At 52.1% G+C, this 20,933-nt stretch overlaps 1 protein-coding gene across 5 annotated transcripts in view; it reads right to left on the bottom strand.

Annotated features, from left to right (window-relative positions):
• SEMA4D (semaphorin 4D) overlaps positions 1–20,933 on the bottom strand; it is a 114,313-nt gene that overhangs the window by 74,937 nt on the left and 18,443 nt on the right. For 4 of the 5 annotated variants that reach the window (XM_081263298.1, XM_081263295.1, XM_081263300.1 and 1 more), the window contains exon 2: positions 3,842–3,909. The exons of the other annotated variant lie outside the window; for it this stretch is intronic. The gene's annotated coding sequence lies outside the window, so the exon portion shown is untranslated. The remainder of the gene's footprint in view (positions 1–3,841; positions 3,910–20,933) is intronic. 5 annotated transcript variants of the gene reach the window in all.

Raw genomic sequence — 20,933 nt, 5'->3', positions numbered from 1 at the left:
TCCTAGTGGGTGCCCCACAGCTGTGCGGGCAGCAGCCCCTCCACCCACACCCCAAAGGCTGCCAGAGCCAGTGCACGTGGTGGTGGTGGGGCTGCATGGTGGCCCTCCTCCCCCAGGGCACAGGATGGGTGCATCACCATCACCGCACGCAGAGGGTGGGCCACCGACGCGCTCAGGACGCGGCAAAGTGGAAAATCAGCTGCAAGCGAATGCGCGGTAGGTTTCCTTACCCACGGAAAACAAGGGACAGGGGCCGTCAGGGGTGGGTGAGCTCACCAAGGGCTGGGCAGCGCCGGGTGCACTCTCCACCAGGGGAGTGGAGAATTGCTTCTCTGGGAAGACCCAGCAGGCTGGGCTGCAGAAATGCAAGACAGGGTGAGGCAGGTCTACGGCATCCAGAACATTCTAGATCAACACTGTCCTACACACCAGGCGAGCACTGCCTCCCGCTGCTGGTGTTCCTAGAAGTCACATTATTACGCATGAGCAGGTGATGCTCGTCTCAGTAACACAGCTCACTTCACCTGACACACAGGCAAAATGCGATCCTGGCACGTGTCATTAACAGTTATGAAGAAGGTACCTCGGTCCTTCCTGCATCCTAAGTCTTCACGGCGTGCTGTGGACTTGACACCGAGGCACCTCCCGGCTCTTGACCACAGCCACGCTCCCAGCACGCCGTGCCTCTACAGAGCAGCCAACACTAAACCCCGCTCCAGGGCCATATCTAAAGCACCAAGAAGCAGTAAGGGCCACACGCAGCTGTCGAGGTGAGGAACTGGCTCAGACCTAAGCGAGCTGAGGGTATGGAACCTTCTGATCCCTAGAGATGGGCCAGCAGCTTGTGGCCCAGGGCAGAGTCCTGGGTCAGGGCTGGTCTGTGCTCCGGCGGCATGGTGCTAATTCTCCATGCGGCCTGTCGGGTTAGAGCCCCGGTGTCCACTGTCTCACCGCGTCCCAACACCTGCTGTACCTGACCACCCCGGGTGACTTGAAGACGATAGTGCGCTGGTACCACACAGACCCACACCCAGGACAAGGCTGCTTACCAGGACCCTTCACATCAGTGAACCCACGAGCCTTCAGATCAGCACCCACAGGACCCTGGGTGCCTGTGGGGGAGGGCCCTCGGCATTTTTCCAGGTGACAGCCTCCTGGGGCCGTAGTCGGAGGACCAGAGAGACCCTCCCAGACCTTCTGAAACAGGTAGAAGTAATTACCTCCCATTTCAGTGTCATTTAATTAAATCTGCAAGTGTCCTACTCTGGCTTCTGAGTATTCTAGACACTTGCTAAAAATAAAGCACCTCCCCTGAGGAGCAAGGGGCCCATGGCACTGCAGGTGACACAGCCTAGGGGCTGGGGCACACCCAACCTCAGGGCAGCACAGGGGCACACATGTGGCGTACTGGGGAGATCTCGGGGTTGTTTTCAACTAGTGTCAGGAAGCGGAAAGAGAAACCTAACATTTCAGGCGGCATCGAAACAACACCACTCAAAGTGACCCCCTTCCGCTCCCAACTTCTCCTGATGAGCGCACTCAAGCCCCAGAGTCTGGGTCCAAGCCTTTACCCTGCCCCTCTTCACTGCCCCAAGACGTCCCAGGGAAGCCCATCCTCCACCCTGAGGCCCTCTGCCATGTGCTTGCACCCCAGCACCCCAGGACTGCTGGGTCACTGCCGTCACTGTGTGGTTCCACCAGCTCCCTGCAGAGGCCACCCTTCCAGTCTTGGCTGAATTTCTAGACGGTCCCATGGGAGCAATGGGAAGGACAATGGCTGCTTTGTCCCCAAGCCAAGGACTCCCCAAATGCAAAGCCGTCTGTATGGACCACTACTTCACGTGGGAAACAGATCCCTGAAAAGAGTTATTTTTGCTTCCACTCCACTGCAAGTTCTAGAATCTATGTCTTAATCTTCTGGAGCATCTCCTTTGAAAATGGCCTTTTACATGCAGATCATCGTCATGCACGGGGTCTATTCCCAGACTCCCAGTGGAGGCCTGCATCCGCGGGCAGCACCCAGCCCCACATCCTCTGGGCTTTTTCCTGTACGTGCGTAACTCTAAAGGTATACATCAGGCACAGTAAGACATTAACGACAATAATCAATAAAAATAGCAGAACAATCACAACAGCATGTTGTAATAAGTTATGTGAACACGGTCTCTCTCTCCTCTCTCTTGAAAAACATCTCACTGTACTGTACCCACCCTCTGGATGACCACAGGCAACTGAAACTGCCCAAGGTGCTCTGTTCACGACGTGAAAGCTAAAGCCAGGCGGATCTCCAAGCACAGACCAGGACCAGGAACGCTGAGACACTAGTGGAGGGGCGGACAGGGGCCCTGCAGACGCTCAGCTAGCACAACTGGGCTTTCCAGGCAGGATGCTAGGACTTGAGCATCCTGCTCAGGACCGGGGAAGTCACGTCTGGAAACTCCTCTGAACACAAGACAATCCGGCAGGGACCTTTCCTCCAAGCCCCGGGAGCAGCCCCGCATGGCGGAGGCCTGAATGGCCGGTCTCCTCACAGCAGCTGTTTCCCATCTCCCACGAGGAGATGGGAGCGTTTGGCCCCAACCATGTCGGGCGGAGAGGCTCCCTCTCCCTGGACCCCTCCTCTCTTCTGCTCCATCCCAGCAAGTGGACAAGCCAGAAATGTGACAGCCCCCCAGGTGGCCCCTGCAGCAGGAAGCACTGCATTTCTGGGGCTGCCACAGATGCCCACTGACAGCTTCAACTCCAGTGTGAGCTAAAGGCCACCAAGGTGACTGCAGGCGTGAGGCTGAGAACAGAGCCCAGGGCTCCTCCCAGGCGGTGGCCCCTCGTGGTGACAATGTGGGTCAGCACACACCCTGGTACTGGGAGCCACCCTTCTGCTGTCACAGGGAGCTGGGATCCTGCACAGGGCCATGCTCAGAGGCTCCAGATGTCCTCCAGATGCGAGGACAGAGGGATGCCCCCCGCCACGCCCCAGATGGCCCCTCCAAGCTCACAGGTGAACAAACTGAAGCACCAGAGGTGAAGGACCGGGCCAAGGTCAATAAGCACAACAGGGGTGGCTGCCAGGCCAGCGATGGCCCTGCAAGGGGCTAGGCACCTCCACTCCTCTGTCAGTGCATGGCCACACGCCCGTGTGCAGCAGGGCGCTTGCACACCAGCACTGCTGTTCCGCCAACACACTCTTGCTCCGCCCTCTACCCTGTGCACGGAGGGACGGGAGTAAGGACAAGAGGCCAGTAGCCCAGAAGCCCTCCCAGTCCCCTCGGCCCTCCCCAGCCCCAGCTAAGCTGCTGCCTCCCCCAGATTCCCCTGATGACCAGGGGCAGGGCTGCAAGTTGGTGTGACCCAAGAGAAACAGGGCCACCAGCTCCTTGAGATCCCCAGGAGGTGGGGAGACGCGTCACTGTCAAAGGCCCATCTGTTCGCCTGAACATGCAGTCCTGTCCCCGGGGAACAGCAGGAAGGGTCCAGGCAGGGCACAGCCTCACAGGCAGCCCCTCACTCAGGCCCCTTCCCATCCTGCCCAAGGAAGTCAGTGCTGACCCCAAGTGCCAGGCTCACCATCCAAAATGAGCCTGCCCCATGTCACCGCGCCGGTGGCCCCTCCCTGCCCACATCCATGCAGAGCCTCAGATGCCCTCTACGGTGCATCACCCCCCCCCACCACCACCACGATCCCTCCAGGCAGAAATGCCTGAGCTTGCTGAGACAGACATTCCTTCCTAGCTCTCCAGCCGCCCATGGGGTCAGGCACCGCCGGACAGAGCACCAAGAAGGAGACCTTCTGAAGAGTCTCTTCTAAAGGGAACTGTCACCCACAGGCAAGTTCATCACTCACCTAATAACCGGTGTCATGGACCATTTCTGCAACCCTGCCTCGGTTTCTTCCCAGTGGATGGGTGGATTCTGGAACAGAGTTAGAAAGGGGGCGTTTTAGCAGTGCCAGCTTGGAACCAGAATCCTTAACCACACTCACTCAGACAAACTCCATGCTAAATATGCCCCTCTGACCTCTGCAAGGGACTGTCCACTCACCTGGTCAGGTGAGACCAGAGAGGCACTGGAGCCAACGGACAGTCACTAGCAGGAACCGAGAAGAAGGCATCGTCCCCACCTTCCCTGGCTGACGGTCTCCCCTCCCCTCTGCTGCTGTACAAGGACACAGCAGAGATCAGATAAAATAATCAGAGATCAAATAACCCGAGCTTGGAAGTGCATAGGGGAAGGGCCAGGGTGGCCCAGGGCTCACCGGAAATGCTGTGATCGTCACCAAGTCACAGTAAAGAGCGACACTTCCGCACAAAGCTTCCGACTCAGCCCCTTAGTTAGAATCGCATCCTAAAACGACGACGGTACTACCTTGTGGCGTTTTGACAGTTTCCAAGTTTTAAAGGACATCATATACTTAAAAACCAAAAGAAGTGACGGAGAAGGAAGGTCAAAGAGAGATGATAATAAGAAACCAAGAAAAAAAAATGTAGCAGAACTTGTAAGTTTTTAAAAATCATCTTAAAGTCGCAGAAGGATCACTACGTGTCACACAGAGACACAGAGGGCTCCCGGGCTTCCCAAAGTCCCCCAACCCTGGCACTAAACGGCAAGTATCAAGTCAGGGGAGGGAGCTGTTCAACGTCATTTATAATAAAAGAAACCCAAATTAAAGCAAGATGGGCATGTTCATCTTTCAGACAGGCAGGACTTTGAGGCTGGGCACACCAGGGCCAGCAATGGAATGGTGGCCTTGGAGAACGTCAACTCCAACGTGGGGGACGGAGGAGACGCGGTGGCCACCTGACCCCACGCTCAGAATGCGTCTTCCAGCTCTGTCTGCTGTAGCTCCAAAGTGTCCCACCAAAGTCACGCACTGAAACCCAGTCGCCATGATGAAGGGGGCAGAGGGCAGAAACTTAGCCCCCAAATTCACGTGCTAAGGGTGTTTGGAAGAGGGCACCTGGGAGGCAAGGGGGGTGAGATGAGGGCCTGATGCCCACGATGGCATTCGTGGCTTCACAAGAAGAGAAAGACCCCCGCTGGCACGCTCACTGTCTTGCCTGGTGACCCTCTCTGCCGTGTTAGGACGCGTCACCGCGCTTCCTGATACCAGCCTCGTGCCCTTGGACTTCCACGAGTCAATCTCTATTTTTATAAATTACCCAGTCAGTGCAACAGAATGGACCCAGACACATCCCGACTCCGACACAAAGAGGGCAAAGGGCATTCCCTCCAAATCCATCGGTGGCTGGCCAGAGAGTGACCAGAGGGTCCGTGCGAACGCTTGAATCCTAGGCCTCCTGTGTGGGACCAGAACTGCCCAAGGCAAAAGGAAGAGGTGTCCCCTGGAGGGACGGCCAGGGTCTCCATGTTCGCCTCGCACATGTATGTAAAAGGCCGCCAGGAGGAGCCAGCACATGCGGAGCGGTCAAGGAAGCAGCAACAGGTTTTCACTGTGGAGTGGGCCTGGGGGTCAGAGGGCAAGGTGGTCACTGCATTTACACACTCTGTGGTGGTGACATTTCTGCCCTGCACACACTGCAGCAGACATGTGCCATGGTCCCTCACTTAGCAGCCCCATTTGTTTTGAGGCTGCCAAGTTGGCATGGTACTCACAGGACTCACCCACCACACGGGCACCACACATGCACACACCTTGACACCCACGGACAGACACACGCATGTGTGTTCAAATACATGCAAGCCCATACACACAGACACACGTACACACAGACACACCCAAATACATGTGCCTTACACATACATGTATGCCACACTCACATACACACACACACATGCTGAGGGCCATTGCCAAGTAGGAATGACGCATCGAAATTTCCTTGCCAGCGTACCCCATGTTAAATGGACTTGCCTTGGACATTCGCTGTGACATTGCATGTGTGTTTGAGAAAGGTGACCTTGCTCAAGGACCAGGGCGGATCCAGGTTTAGAGCTGAGCAGGTTTTAGGGAGTATCCTGTCCTTGGGTTTAGGGCGGTTCCAGGTTTAAGGTGTACCCTGCCTGCCGGGATTAGGGCATATCCTGCTGCCTCAGGCACGCCCGATCCTTGAGTTCCCCTTGAGTTCTCGTGGGATTCAGAGAGTATTTGGAATTAAGCCTGGTGGAGTAGGTGAATTTTGCGGCAGAACTTGGATTTCCCCAGAACGTGTGTGTAGAGGGCCGGTGTGAGTTCGGGAGTAAAGAATTGCTGTTTGAATCTACAAAGCTGTGGTGGCTCGTGATTCTGTGCCCAGCCAAGACTGCGGCACACACATACATATCTCATATGCACACAGGCCCAGACGCACACTCACATACCAACATGCCCACACGCACGCACGCGCGCACACACACACACACATGCGCACAGTGAGTGGTCCTTCCTACCTCACACACTGACTCTCAGATACAGATTCTGAGCCATGGCTGCTTCCTGGAGACCCTAAGAGCCTCTGGCGGGTGGTCATCACAGAGAACCCACAACAGAATCCAGGACAAGGGCATGAAAAGCAGGTCCCTGGGCCCCGGGGGGAGCCCGGGGCTGCAGGGCTGTGTGGTGAGCCAGCCCAGGAACATGCATTTCTTACAGGTTCCTGGGTGATGCTGCTGTCAGCCGGGCCACACTCTGGGAACCACAGTTCCTGAACAGCATGGGGTCACCAGGGACGCCTTAGGGTGTCGGGAACAGATGACGCCAGCCATTCTATCAGTGCATGTACCTTGTGTTTCCGGTGTGCACCAGGCTGCAGCAAAAGTTCCTGCCTCCTAGAAAACATCACGCTAAGGGACACAAGCCAGGCTCAGAGATCAAGGGTCAAAGGTTTTCTCTCACGTGTAGAAGCCAGAGGAAGTGGGGGTGGGGAAAAGGCCTGGAAAAGGATCTCATGGAAACAGAGGGAGGGAATGGATGGGGGTGGGGAGGGAGAAGTACCGGGGAATGAAGTCCACCAAATTAGGCCAAGTTCAAGTACGGACGTACCACGGCAAATGCTGTGTTCACATATAATTATAATACACTAATGAAAAAGTAATAATTGAGAGCCGGGCAGGGTGGCGCAGCAGCCTGTGATCCCAGCAGCTTGGGAGGCTGAGGCAGGAGGATCACGAGTTCAAAGCCAGCCTCAGCAACTTAGCAAGGCCTTCACCAACTCAGTGAGACCTTGGTCTCTAAATAAAATACACAAAAGGGCTGGGGATGTGGCTCAGTGGTTAAGTACTCCTGGGTTCCATCCCTGATACCAAATATATACATGTATATTTATATAAATATATAAAATAACAGAGGAAGCCCAGAGACCAGTAGAGTGGAGCAAGGAGAGAGGGGGGTTGGGGGAGCAGATGGGTGGTAAAGGGAAGGTACAGAGAACAAAATGGATGAAATTGTGTGACATACAAGTAGGAACATGGCACAGTTCCCACTATTATGTGTAATGTAACAGCAGTAAAATATATTAAAAAAAAAAAAAAGACGCTGTATGGTGCCTCAAACTTCAAGATGACTTCTGACAGCACAAGAGACACTTTATTAAGAAGTCTGGGGGGTGGGGGGGCATAGAAATAGACAAAGGGGAATGAAGGGAATGGAGGGGGATGGGAAAAGACAGTGTGATGAATCAGACGTCCCTTCCTTCTATTCATATATGAATACACCACCAGAGGAACTCCAGGTATAATATGTCAAAATACACTCTATTGCCATAGACACCTAAAAAGAACAAATTTTAAAAAAAGAAGAAGTAGTCGTGGACTTGACATGGTCATGCCCATTTTTTAGTACTGGCCAACTCCCTCTTCACATCACCATTTTATTTTCCATGCTACGGATGGAAAGGGACGTGCATAATTTGCTCATGGGTCCGAGGCCGTCTGCTGACCCACTGTTAGAAATAATCAAAATAACCCGATATTTTATGACGCTCTGGTATCATTTCAACTGTTCACACTGGAACCTGATGAACTATAACTACCGTTTTTTAATACGCTTCCGACTGAAGAAACACTGCCAACCTCTAAGATATTTACATTCCAAACCACAAATGGATGTGTATTCGATTGTATAACCAAAGTAGAGGACGTAAATGACAGCTTTGAATAAGTACCATTAAGCAAAGGAACTCAGTGGAGGGAGTCCCCCGACCCCACCCCAGATTGTAAAGAAGAAGGGAATTTCAGGGACCCAGACCCGGTGAAGGCCCCAGGACCCAACAGGGGACAGTGCCTTGGGGTGCCCGTCCTCCTGGAGGGTGTAGGTCCTCCGGATACCTCACGCCTCTCACCTGGCCCAGGCCCCTTCCTCTGTCACTGTCCAGCTCAGACACCACCCTGGGAGTGGAGGTCGGGGCCTCGTGCTGGGAGGCTGGTGGGTGGGGAGACAAGGCCCATCTGACAGAATGAGAGAGGCCAGACCAGCAGGGTCAACCACACCCACACCCCCACCCTGCACTGAGCTCTGCTGGGAAGCACTCACTCACCCAAGCTCCTGCCAGTCAACAGCCACAGGTAAGAAGGCCCCACACTGCCCGTCCCACACCACTTATGACTGAGGGTTCAGAGGGCCCCCATCTACCTGGGCACAGAAACCCTCCAATTCCTGATCGGTGACCCGTGACCAGTCACACTGTTGTCCCCACTGATCAGCCACAACACATCCCTCAGGACCAAACCTCGGTTTGGCTTCTCCTTCCCCAAGGCCCTGGGCCCCCCAGAGCCAGCCGCAGCCCCTCCTGGGAACAGGCCAGGAACTTCATGTTCTTCCTGCACCTCGTGCCCCACACCTGGCCCTTCTCCACCTGCTCTAACGCCTGTGACGCCGTGAACCTAGGGTCACAGCGTGCACAGTCCCATCCCCCTTGCCATAACCCTTTTGAGAAAGTCCCTTCTTATTATAAAGTTCTGATTTGCTTTTCATTTGAATGGCTTCAAATCACAAACCACTCAAGCCCAGTGCACGCTGCACCCCCAATGACTGCCCGGGACATGTGGGTAAAATCTCTGAGGGCCACGACCCTGGAGACAGGTGCTCACAGGTTTGGGTGAGGTCCCGCCCATGGCATTTCCACATGCACACGCACAGACCCTCTTCAAGAGGTGGGCGGGTGGGGGGGATCCCGCGGAGCCAGCTCAGCATGACACACAGCTACGAATGTGGCCCCAAGAGGAAGGATAGAGCCAGGTCACCTGTTGTCCCATGCCCCCTGCCTGGGAGAGCGGCGGTCCCCAGGGCTGGAAGACCTCGGCCACTCAGCCACACACAGCCTGGTGCTCAGCGCTCCCAAGGACATCAAGATCCTCCTTGTTAAAATGACCAATAGACAGCGACAGAGAAGGCTGGTTTCAATGGCCATCAGAAAAATGCCAATTTCCACACGACCACCTTCTCCCCCTACAAGACAGACAGAGAAACAAAGAAAGAAGGCTCAAGGGTACGAGAAGGTCCAAGCCCCTCCCCACCATGCAGGGCAGAATTCTCTAGAACCCAACATGGCAGGGGTATCGGGAACCTTCAAAGGATCAGCTATATTTACTGGCAATGACCAGAAATAGGGACAGATGATCAACAGAAGCTCTCACCCCAGTAAACTCTGGTGAATGTCGAATGGCAAATGTCCCCAAAGGATAGAGTACGTGAGCTACATAAAGTGCCAGACTGTGACATGCGTCTTTCCGCCATGTGACCGCGAGCAAACCGCGGCAGTTCTTTGATGTAGAGGCAACCTGCTGGACACCATAAAACCTCAGAGTCTGGAGATGCCGGGGCCTGGCGGGGTCTCACGGATAGCAGACAAGTTAGTCCAGAAAACAAGAGCGAGCATCAAGAATCCTTTTTCTAGCAGCTCATTACACTGGATTCAGTGAGGAAGGGGAATTCTGGGGCTTTGCTGATTGCCAAACTGTAGACTGCGGTGTTAAAATCTTCCTTCCAAAGAAAAGTCTGTATACCCCAAAATAAATGCCTAGAAGCCTCTAGACTACACTGCAAACCCCGGAAACATGCGGAGCTCAAAGCATAGACGCTGGGACTTCCCGCTAAAACTTCAGTCCAAAACTCAGCTCCGGGGCCACTCACAGCTCCTCCAGGGACCAAGGTCCTCTCCCTGTGGTAACCCGCAATATCAAACCCAAATAGCTGGTTTCTGCAGAGAAGGTGGCTCACGGGAAGTCACACGTTGCCTTTCTCTTTCAGATCAAGGTCACAACCACCCTTAGCCACTGCTGGGTTTTGTTGTTTTGCAGAGGTGGGGGAACGACACTGGCTGGCACCTCCCTGGTGGATTCCACAGCAAGCTCCCTGTGCTGTTTAAAAACAAGGCCACCTAGGGCCCCGGGGCATAGCTTCAATTCCTGGGGCCCCTGGGACGCTCTCCGAGGGCTCCGCCTCAGACACAGGTTTCTGGGTTCTGCTTGATAATCTCAGAACCAGCAGGGGCGCACCACCCCAGACACTGCCCCAGGCCGCACAGGGAGCAGGGGTAGTACTGTGCTCTCAGACGACCCATGACAGGATCTTTTCCCCCTGGAATCATATTACAGATGTCAAATAAAAGTTAAAAACTGAATTGTGAGGGGGGGGGGGAAATAGTAAAAAATAAATGCTCAGAAATCCTGCCTCTCTTAGACCAGAGTGACTCTGGCCACTACCCCAAAGGTCCAGGATCTATAAAGAAAAAGATGGAAACTTCTCATTTAAGGACAGGACCCCCAGCTGGTGTCAGAAGGAACAGTCAGGGTCACCTGCTGGTCCCACAAGGGAATGGGCGGGTCTCTGTTGGAATGAGCTGCACTGGAGAAAGTCCCACCTTGTCCTTAGGTGGACCAGGGATCAGGGCACACACAGGGGGCTCCTCAGCTTCCTGAGAGCAACTCCCGGCCACACAGGCGGCTGGAGGGTCCCTCTGCACCGCTCACACTGACAGCCAGAGAAGAGGAGGCTGGCTCCAGGTTCTCCGGGATTTCTCTCCATGTGGCTGCATCTCAGGTCTGGTGTCACACCCGTGCACCGCTGCGTGCACCCCCACACTCACTGACCATGGCCCGGCGAGCACGATCTTTAATAATTACACAGCGCCCACCCGGCACGGGCAGAGGGCCAGCCAGGGAAGGGCTCGCTCTGGACACATCGCTCGAGGGCCCCCCATTCTGGCACAGACCACAGACACGACTTGGAAAGCCCAGCGTGGAATCGTTCCCTGTCCTCCAGGCCAGGATTTTGCCATGAGCCAGTGAGAGCATTAGAGCTCACCCAAAGGGCCACTTTGAAAACATGACCACACACTAAAAATGTCATGTAACTCAATGTTCATGGGACGAGCGATGAAATGTTATGACTGCCAAGGGAGAAGTCAAAGAATTACCAAATGATATCAAGTTGGCAGGGAGCAGAGGGACTGGGGAGTCAATGCTTGGTGGGCAGGGGGTTCCCTCTGGGTGACAAAATGTCTTGGCACTAGACAGAAGAGGTGGTGACAAGACCCCGTGAGGGCACTCGACACCGCCGTGTTGCTGGCTTTGATGTGGTGAACTTGATCTGCCTGAATCCATTTTCTGTTCCTGTAACTGGACACCGACGACTGGGTCATTTATAAAGAACAAAGGTTTATTTGGCTCATGACTCCAGGACTGGGAAGTCTGAGAGCATGAGGATGCCAGGCATCACACGGGGGAAATGGAGCCACAGCGCCACCCTGGGAGCCCCACCCTTGTGACTTCATCCAACCCTGTTACCTCCCAACGGCCCCACCTCCAAACACCATCCTCCTAGGAACCTGGGGACTCCGTTTCCAACATCTGACCTTTTGGCAGACACTCCGATCAGAGCATTGCTGTGTGAATTTCACCCCCACCACAGGAAAACTACACCAAACGGAGGAACGCTCGACTGAATCGCCGATGCACACCTACAGAAGCCCAGTTTTTTTCATGGGGGGCCACCAACAGCCTCCCCACTGGACAGAAGCCATGTGCAGTGCTGGCTTGCTATCATCGCCTGCGTTTAGAGAGCTGTTCAGGGACAGAGGAGCCCGCTGGCCCTGGCACACACTCAAAGGCTTTATCCCAAACCCTGGGGCTGGAAGAGGAGGCCTGGGATCCTGGGATTCAGGAGGACCAGGCGATGGTGGGACGAGACCAGGGGTGAGTGGGAGCGCGTTGGGGTGAATGCTGCATTTCCAGGGACACGCAGGGAAGGGGGGTGCCAGGGGGTGAGGATGGCCTGCCCCGTGGCTGTCACCAAGGTCCAGGAAGGCATGGGGCGGGGCCCTCGTGGTTTTGAGTCTGACTTTAAACTGCACCTGAGTTGGCTGGTGCCAAACCTGGGGGGTGAGGGGGGCATGCACCAAGGGACCAGACACTGGGAGGAGTGGAAGACCTAAAAAAAGTCCCCTGATTCAAACTAAAAACTACAGAGATTGCACAGACAGGAGTTCACACAGCCGAGATGGGGACTTGCTCTCAGCAATGCCCTCTCCCCCGGCTACTGTGGACTCCCTTCCAGGGCACCTAGCTGCTCGGGCCTCCACTGGCTTCTTTGAGTGAAAACCCAGCTCTGGGAGGCCGCAGAGGACCGGCCTCTCTACACCTGCTTCCAGAGTGCAAGGCACGCACACACCTGGACCCACTGACACTCACAGACCACGCAAGCATAAATGTGGAGCTCATGCACCCAAGAGGCCACCTGGGACCTCAGCAAGGTCCCAGCTGTCCAGAAGACATGCAGCGCGACTCCCGGGGGACACAGCCTGTCTGCACCTTGCGTCCACGCGCACAGACCAAACTCCTCAGAGCACAGGGCACACAGTGACCACCCACGTGTCACAGAGGAGTGCTGTCCACAGCTCCGGCCCGTCTACATGTCCAGGTAGGCACCGTCATCCTCTGCAGGAGGGTCGCCTGCGTCCATGTGACCACGCCAAATGCGAGCTCGACGTCAGTAACTGGGACCTTCCACCTGGCTGTCACTCCATGTCTGCAGCATGGCTCTGTGTCACCCGCCCAAAAGGCAGAGGCTGTGTTAGTCTTTCACAAGCCATCGGCAGACACTGAAATGTCACCAACCTCCTGGGAAGAAAATGAATCCTTCATCTTCAGAGCGCGCCACCCAGAATGTGAGACTCCACCCCAGTTTCCCCTTGTTGTGAAGCTCAAAGTCTCCAAGGGCAGCCAGCACAGGCCCCTCCTCTCCCACCCAACTGCAGCCTGCACAGCCCACCCGCCTCCTCCACGCACATGAACCTGACCCTGGGGCCGCCCTGCTCATGCCCGCACGTCCCAGCTGCCCATCTCCTGACACTAAAGGACCCGGATGACCCGACCCCACCACGTCGAGAAAGAGAAAACACACACACGCGCACACACACCTCACACCTGTCAGACACCCCAGCTCCCCAAGTGCTCATGGCCAGCCTGAAGGACACTCGGACTGTGAGCTCCAAGAGGACCCACAGACCTCTCGACCCAAGGGTTCCGCCACCCACAGAGCCAACCCACCATAGACTGGAAGCATTCAGGAAAGAAGAAAAATGGTGTACTGAACATATACAGACTCCTTTCCTCACTGCCAACTGCGTAACAACTGTTAACAGCATTTATGTTGCTCTAACGACAGGTGCCTTTTTTTTTTTGTACCAGAGTCACTTTATCACTGAGCTACATCCCCAGCCCTTTTGGTTTTAATATTTTTTTATTTTGAGACAGGGCCTCACTAAGTTGTTGAGGGCGGCCTCAAACTTGGGATCCTCCTGTCTCAGCCTCCTGAGTCACTGGGACCACAGGCATACACCACGCCCGGCTTAGAGATGATTGAAGGTACGGGGAGGGTGCGCAGGTTATATGCAAATATCACACCACTTTACAGGAGGGATCTGATCTGTGGATCCTGTGGCCACAGCGGGTCCTAAACCCACCCCCCACCCAGTGTGCGTGGACACCCAGGAACAAACGTGCATTCCAGCGCAGCTCTCTCCATGCAGGAGCTGACCTTCCCTGACCTGATCACACTGTGAGTGGACATGGGCCACTTTAAAAAGAGGGGTTGGGATCATAGAGGAACATCGTGAGTCTTCCAAATCCTCGCATGGGTGTGACGGAGGCAGTGACAGGAAGGCCAGCGATGGCTCGTTCCCAGTCCCCCTCCAACAGAGCAGCCCCGACTGCCAAGAGCCGTGGGAGCTCCGGATCAGCCACCTGGGACTTTCCTGCCTAACCAGACCCAGACGCCCAGGGCACACCTGTGCAGTGACGCTGTACGCGCAGCCCGCAGGCCACAAGCCACCTGCAGGAAGACACAGAAAAACCAGGATGGTCCCTGTGCCAGGCCATCAATCCCACAGCTCAGAGTCCCCACGGGCCTGCGCCTCCTGCCCCAGCAGGGACTTCCAAACCCCGAGCACTTGCAAAACCTACTTTTCTCTGATGGCTCGTAAATCACTCTTCTATTTTAAAGACCAGCTTGACACAGATTTTTTAATTAAATAAAGCTAAACTCATCTTGGTTGAAGAACAACCAAAAAACAGTGAGCTTTTCATTCGCCTAAGATGCTGCTGAGATATGTCAGAGTCGGGAACCACAAGCCATAGCTCTGACATTCAGAAAACCGTCTGCTTTACACCTAAAGAAGAGACCGGATCAGAGAGAAGGACCTACTGTCCGTCATCCCCGACGCCCCAAAACAAGGCGACCTCTGGTTAAGTATCACACGGAAGCTCACCCCTCCCCTCAGCCTCCTCTGCTTGGGCTTTTCAAGTGTGTCCTTGACTGAGAACAGACAAAACATAAATAAATCTGTGTCCCTTCACGTACCACTGGCCACAATCACCTCAGACACCAGGAATGAGGGGTGGAAATCTCACCTACCCTCCGGGACCTCAAAGGCTGAGGGTCCCTTTTCACTCTGGTACAAAGCCAGCCAGATTCTCCATGTAATTGCTCCCAGTAGCCACCGGGCCCTTGTGAAGACACCAAAGCCATGCGGGCCACCAAAGTGCCGTATATTAACTTCCCAGCCCTGGGCACATGTGCTACCCCAGGACTTCAAGGCATCCATGTCCCTCCTCATGGGCCTCATTTGTCTCTGCCCAGGCAGCACCACGCAAACCCACAGGGTCCAGCCTCCTGAGGATTTGGCGGGTGGTGACTACACTAACCCTACGGTCCCCAGGATGTCAATGCGTTTCTAATTCCCAATATCAGGAACAAAAGGAGCGATCACTACAGGTCCTACAGACATCAGAAGCGAATACTATAAACAAGCCCATGCACATAAAATCCACAACTTGGAGAGAAAGACCACATTTCTCAGTAACTACAAAGAACCAAAACTCACCTAAGATAAAACAGATAACCTCAACAACACGATAAACACTAAGAAAACTGAATATGTAGTTAAAAACCCTCAGAGGAAAAAAAATCTGAAGAGGCCCAGAAGGTTTTATTTCAAATTCTACCCAATATAACAAGGAAGAAATAACAGCAAGTATCCATAATCTCTTCCAGAAAGTAGGAAGACACCTTTCCCCACTTAAATGAGTCTCGCACAAAGACAGTGTAACAAGATTCTAGAACAATATCCCTCATGAACACAGATGTAAAAACCCTCAACAAAATATTAGCAAACTGAATCCAATGATTAAAAAACAAACAAACAACAACAACAACAAAAAAAAACACACCAAAACCAGATGGAGTATATTCCAGAATGCAAGACTGGTTCAGTATTTAAAAATCAGTAAATGCAACCTACCATATAAACACAAAGAATAAACATGAGCATATCAACTGGAAAAGAAGGAACAACTTCTCAACATCGCACTGGAAGCAGTAGCCAGTGAAATAAGGCAAGAAAAAAAAAAAAAGCACACCAACTGGAAAAGAAGAAACCAAATGGCGTACCCACTGACAACATGCTCACCCATGTAGGAAATGCCAAGGAACTTTTTTAATTAAAAAGGAGCTCTACAGAAGTAATAAGTTTAGGCAAGTCAGAAAGAACACAGGTTAACAACACAAAATTAAGTCATGTATCTATGCATTCTCTAGTAACAATCCGTAAATTATAAGTTAACTTTATTAAAATTGTTTGCTCTGTGAGAGACACCATTAAGAGAATTCAAAGACAAGCTAATAGACTGGGAGAAAGTATTTGCAAATCACACGCCTGACAAAGAACTTGTATTTAGAATACACTAAGAACACTCAGAACTCATAAGAAGAAAATAGCCCAATTAACTTATGAGCAAAAGGCTGGGTGTGGTGGTGCACGCCTGTAATTCCAGCAATTCAGGAGGCTGAGGTGGGAGGATCACAAGTTTGAGGCCATTCTCAGCAACTCAGTGATGCCCTAAGCAACTTGGTAAGGCCCTGTCTCAAAATAAAAAATAAAAAAGGGCTATAGATATGGCTCAGTGGTCCAGCACCCCTGGGTTCAATCCCCAGTACCACCACCACCCCAGAAAAAAAGCAAGATTTGAATAGATACTGTACCAGCACATATAGACCAACTAGGAAATTCAAGTTAAAAACCACAAGATACACTGTACACAAACTATCTGTTAAATAAAGACACATGGTATCAGGCATGGAGAGGACGTGCAGCAGAGTGCAGAGGAGGGAACGCCACTGTGGAAGGGACTGTGGCAGTTTCTTATGAGTTACACACACGTTTGCCACGTGACCTCGCCACCCCACTCTTGGCCCTTTATCCCAAGGATCCGAAACCACAGACTCACAGAGAAGCTTGTGCACGAATGCTTACAGCAACTCTTCAAGAAGACAACAGAAGTCAGGTGCGTGGCACACCCCCGTCATCCCAGCAGCTGGGGAGGCTGAGGCAGGAGGATTGCAAGTGCAAAGCCAGCCTCAGCAGAAGCCAGGTGCTAAGCAACTCAGTGAGACCCTGTCTCTAAATAAAATACAAAATAGGGCTGGGGATGTGGCTCAGTGGTCGGGTGCTCCTGAGTACAATACCTGGTATCAAAAGAAAAAAAAAATACAACAGAATGCTACTGAGTGACAGACTATTAAAACATGTGACAGCTTGAAGGAGCCTCAAAGGCAGTGGGTGCAGAAAACCGCTGCTGCCTGGCACGGCATACTTCACTCTTGGAAAAGTAAACTGTGGAGGTGGAGGGCACTTTGACTGACAGGTCGGCTGACGTCGCGGCTGGGGGTGTGCAGCGTGAAACTCTCCTGTCCTCACTGAGGTGATGCTTACCCAAATCCATACGTGTGTCAAAACCCACAGAGCTGTCTGCCAAAATAATCACCAAGTCTTCATTTTAAAAACCAAAGGAAAAGGGGAAAGAGTAAAATGACTGCATTAATGTCACTAAAATGTCTTTATAAATGCCCCTTATTTTTGGTGTCATGTATGTCTCCAGAAAGAAACAGGTGTGATACACTGTGGCTAAATTTCACCTGGGATCTGGGATGAAAGTCATAATAACAGAATCTTACATTAAAACTGGTGGTGTTTTTTTTTTTTTAAAGATATACCTGTCAATGTTTTTCATTTAAAGTGTAAAATTACCTTTTATGATTTCATCAGCACCTTATATGCACAAAAGGGAAAAATAATTTACAGAATATTTAACTACTTAACTCTACTCAATACGTGTGTATATATTTATTAAAAGTTTAGTTTTAATTTTACTTAATGTACTCAGAAACAATAAGGAACCACTTCTTAATCTGTGCTACCAGACTGACTCACGTCATGTTCCTTTACCAAAAGGCCTTTTATGTGGCTTGATTATATCTGACTATTTAATAAAAATTAATTTGGGTTGTCTTATAACTGCATTTACAAAAAGGGACACGAGTCAATCAAAACCTAAGGATGAATGTTTTGGTTAAAATGAGAAGAAAATAAACTCAACTGACTGCTCCTCACAAGAATCTAAGTTCCCTGAGAAACAGGGGCTGTTTCCAGCTGTGCCTCCACATACAGTTGTGCCAATATTATGGAAAATAAGGTCAATTAACAAATGACAATGTTAAAAAAAAAAAGAACTTTTTTTTTTTCAGTCGGTCACAAAAGGATGAATACTCTATGATTCCACTTATTTGGAATACAGTCAAAACTATGGCAGTGGAGGGTTGGGAGGGGTGCTGGGGCAGGAGAGGGTGATGGGGAGCTGTTTAATGGGAACCGAGCTTCAGTGTGGGAAGATGGAAGAGTTCTGGAGGAGGAGGAGGATGGCGGGGTGCATGTACTTGGTACAAGTGAACTGGACACTAAACACAATTAAGACGGCAAGTCTGTCATGTATATTTGGCCACAGTAAAAACACAGCCTTATTTCTTCATCACAAAAGTAGATCTACAAAATTCTATGTGTGTAAAATAAAATAGAGCTCAAAATGCAAAAAGCTAAAGTCCCCCCGCCCCCGTCACCCTCTCCAGATGTCTGAGAGCAGCGGTTTATGTGCACGCTTTATGCAAGTCGTGCTCATGGCTCAGGTACACACAGGACAGGAGCTTTCAATCCTGTTAATCACACAGGAAACAGAAAGCTCTGGCCAATCTGTCCAAACCCTTTGCCTTAAAATAATAATAATAATAATAATAATAATAATAATAATAATAATGCTTTTTCCTTTCCACAAAGACAAAAGCAACCAAAAAGTAATAAAAATATATCCCAGGCCTGAACAAGCAGCTTGCATTTTTAGTCATGCAGTAGACTCCCCTTATCTGAACTTTGCTTTTTTCACTTTCTGTCAACCAGGTCCAAAAATATTGATAGAAAATTCCAGAAATAAACAATTCTTAAGATTCAGATTATGAGCCATTTTTCATGGCATGATGAAACCTCACACCATCCTTTCTGTCCCATCTCAGGTGTGAATTATTTCTTTGTCCAGTGTATCCGCACTGCGTATGCTACCCACCCACCCAATAGTCACTTACGTAAAAAAAAAAAAAAGAGAACTTCTGCTTTTAGTCAGTTACAAAAGTCGTCATTTTGGTTATCAGAGTGTCTCCACATCACATTGCTTGCATTCAATTAGCCCTTATTTTACTTATTAATGACCTCAAAGCAAAGGAGTAGTGATGCTAGCGCTAAATTCTTATGCCAAAGAGAAGTTCTCAAGTGCTTCCTTTAAATAAAAAGGTTAAAATATGTGTATAAAACTAAACCCAAGGAAAGCAAAAAGGTCACATGAAGAAAGATGTGCAAAACAATACTTTTAGAGAAAGAGCACATTCGCATGACTTTTGACTCCAGTATATTATTATGTTGTTCTATATTATTATTAGTTATTGTCGTCTTCCTGGGCCTAATTTACAAATTGCACTTTATCACAGGATTGTGCATATGGGATAAAATCAATGTGCGCAGGGCTGGGGACTAGCCATGGTTTCAGGCACCCACTGGGGGATCTTCAAGGGTTCCCTTTGCAGGTACTGCACTTTGAACAGACCAGAACCTTCAACAGGAAATGAACTTGGACAACCAGAGAGCTAGAAAGACTCCAGACCAGTCGTTCAGTGACAGAAGGTGGGACACACTTCCTCAGGCTTTCCCTAGGGACCACCCAGAGAAATGGGGTGCTCCCCAGGGCGGCGGGACTTACTGCACTCACCGTGGTCACCTTGGATTCCAACGGGGCCTGAAGGGTCCCTTCCCCCACACAGGGAGCTCCTCCCCACCCCTGGTGGCCAAGAAACCTCACTCGAAAGATGTCCAAGTGCCAATGCAGATTCTAGACTCACCTGGCACAGGAAACCCTGGGGATAAACACGGCCTGACTCACTCTGTGTGCCCCAGGCAGGCGTCCGTGAGTCACCTCCACTTAAACTCCGGGTCTGAGGCTGGGGCTAAGAAAGCACGAGCATCTCAGTCCAAAGAAGAGCATCCCAGGGATTGTGCTGGACACATAAACGGGTCCTTACAGCCGTCTCTGCGCTCCTGGTTTCCAGCCATCCCTCTTTGGATACCCAGATGCAGGAACCCAGTAAGTAATTCACATAAATTGTGCTTCAAGTAATTCCTCTCCCTTCCTCTATGGTTACAAGCACTGAGTTACCTATGGGACCTGTGGGTTCAGAACCTGTGCCTTATTAACCTGGCAATGGGTGCACTTGATCACCTTTTCCAGGTTTGATGATTACCAGATCCTGCTGGCTGAGGGCAGGCCTGCGCTCCCAGGCTCCTCCTGACCTTCAGAGAGGAGAAGCATGCCAGGCAGGATGGTCACCTCAGCCCATATCCTCCGGCCCAGCCCTTCTGCAGTCAAAGGCCGAGATGAGGTCAAAACAGAAGATTCTGGTTTTAAGTGACAGTTGTCCTGCCTTGGAAAATACCAGAAAGCACTTCCAAGAACAGCAGCCCTTGCTTCAGGACCTGGAGGGAGAGGAGCCGCAGGCCTGCCTCACTCTGCCATGCAGGCTGAATGTCACTGGGCACAGCCCCCCGGGGAAGCTCTGGGGGCCAGGTGCCAGCCCTGCAGGAAGAACCTGCAGACAGAGGCAGGCCGGCCACAAACCCCAGCATGTCCCCAGCTACCTGGAAAGGCCTGGCTTTCTGAGAAACATGAGATGAGGCTTGGCAGGAAGTCCTCGAGGCTGGTGCTCGGGCCATGCTGAGGCCCGTGCCCCCACACACCCAGGGATGAAGATGGGCCACGGGGGCCCAAGGCCCTCGTGGTATCCACTCTCTGGGCCTCAGGCAGGATGTGGGGCACAACGACCCACTGCCAGGCCATGCACAAAGCCTGCTCCTGTCAGCCCACTTGCACAGGTGACAGCCCTGTCACGGGGCCCCAGACACTGCCCGACCACACGGCCGGCCGTCTGCACACGGCTCTGGGCAGCTCCACCCTCTCCCCTGCCCTCCATCGTCCATTCGGCTCCCACATCACAGTGGATGGAAGGGGAAGAGAGGAACCTCCTGGCCATCCCGGGGGCCTCCCTGCCCCTCTGCCCTGCTCTCCAGATCCACCGC

This window comes from Spermophilus citellus (assembly GCF_964194105.1).
Source record: "Spermophilus citellus genome assembly, chromosome: 12".
NCBI classification, from domain to species: Eukaryota; Metazoa; Chordata; class Mammalia; order Rodentia; family Sciuridae; genus Spermophilus; species Spermophilus citellus.
This window is presented reverse-complemented; position numbering and strand designations above follow the sequence as displayed.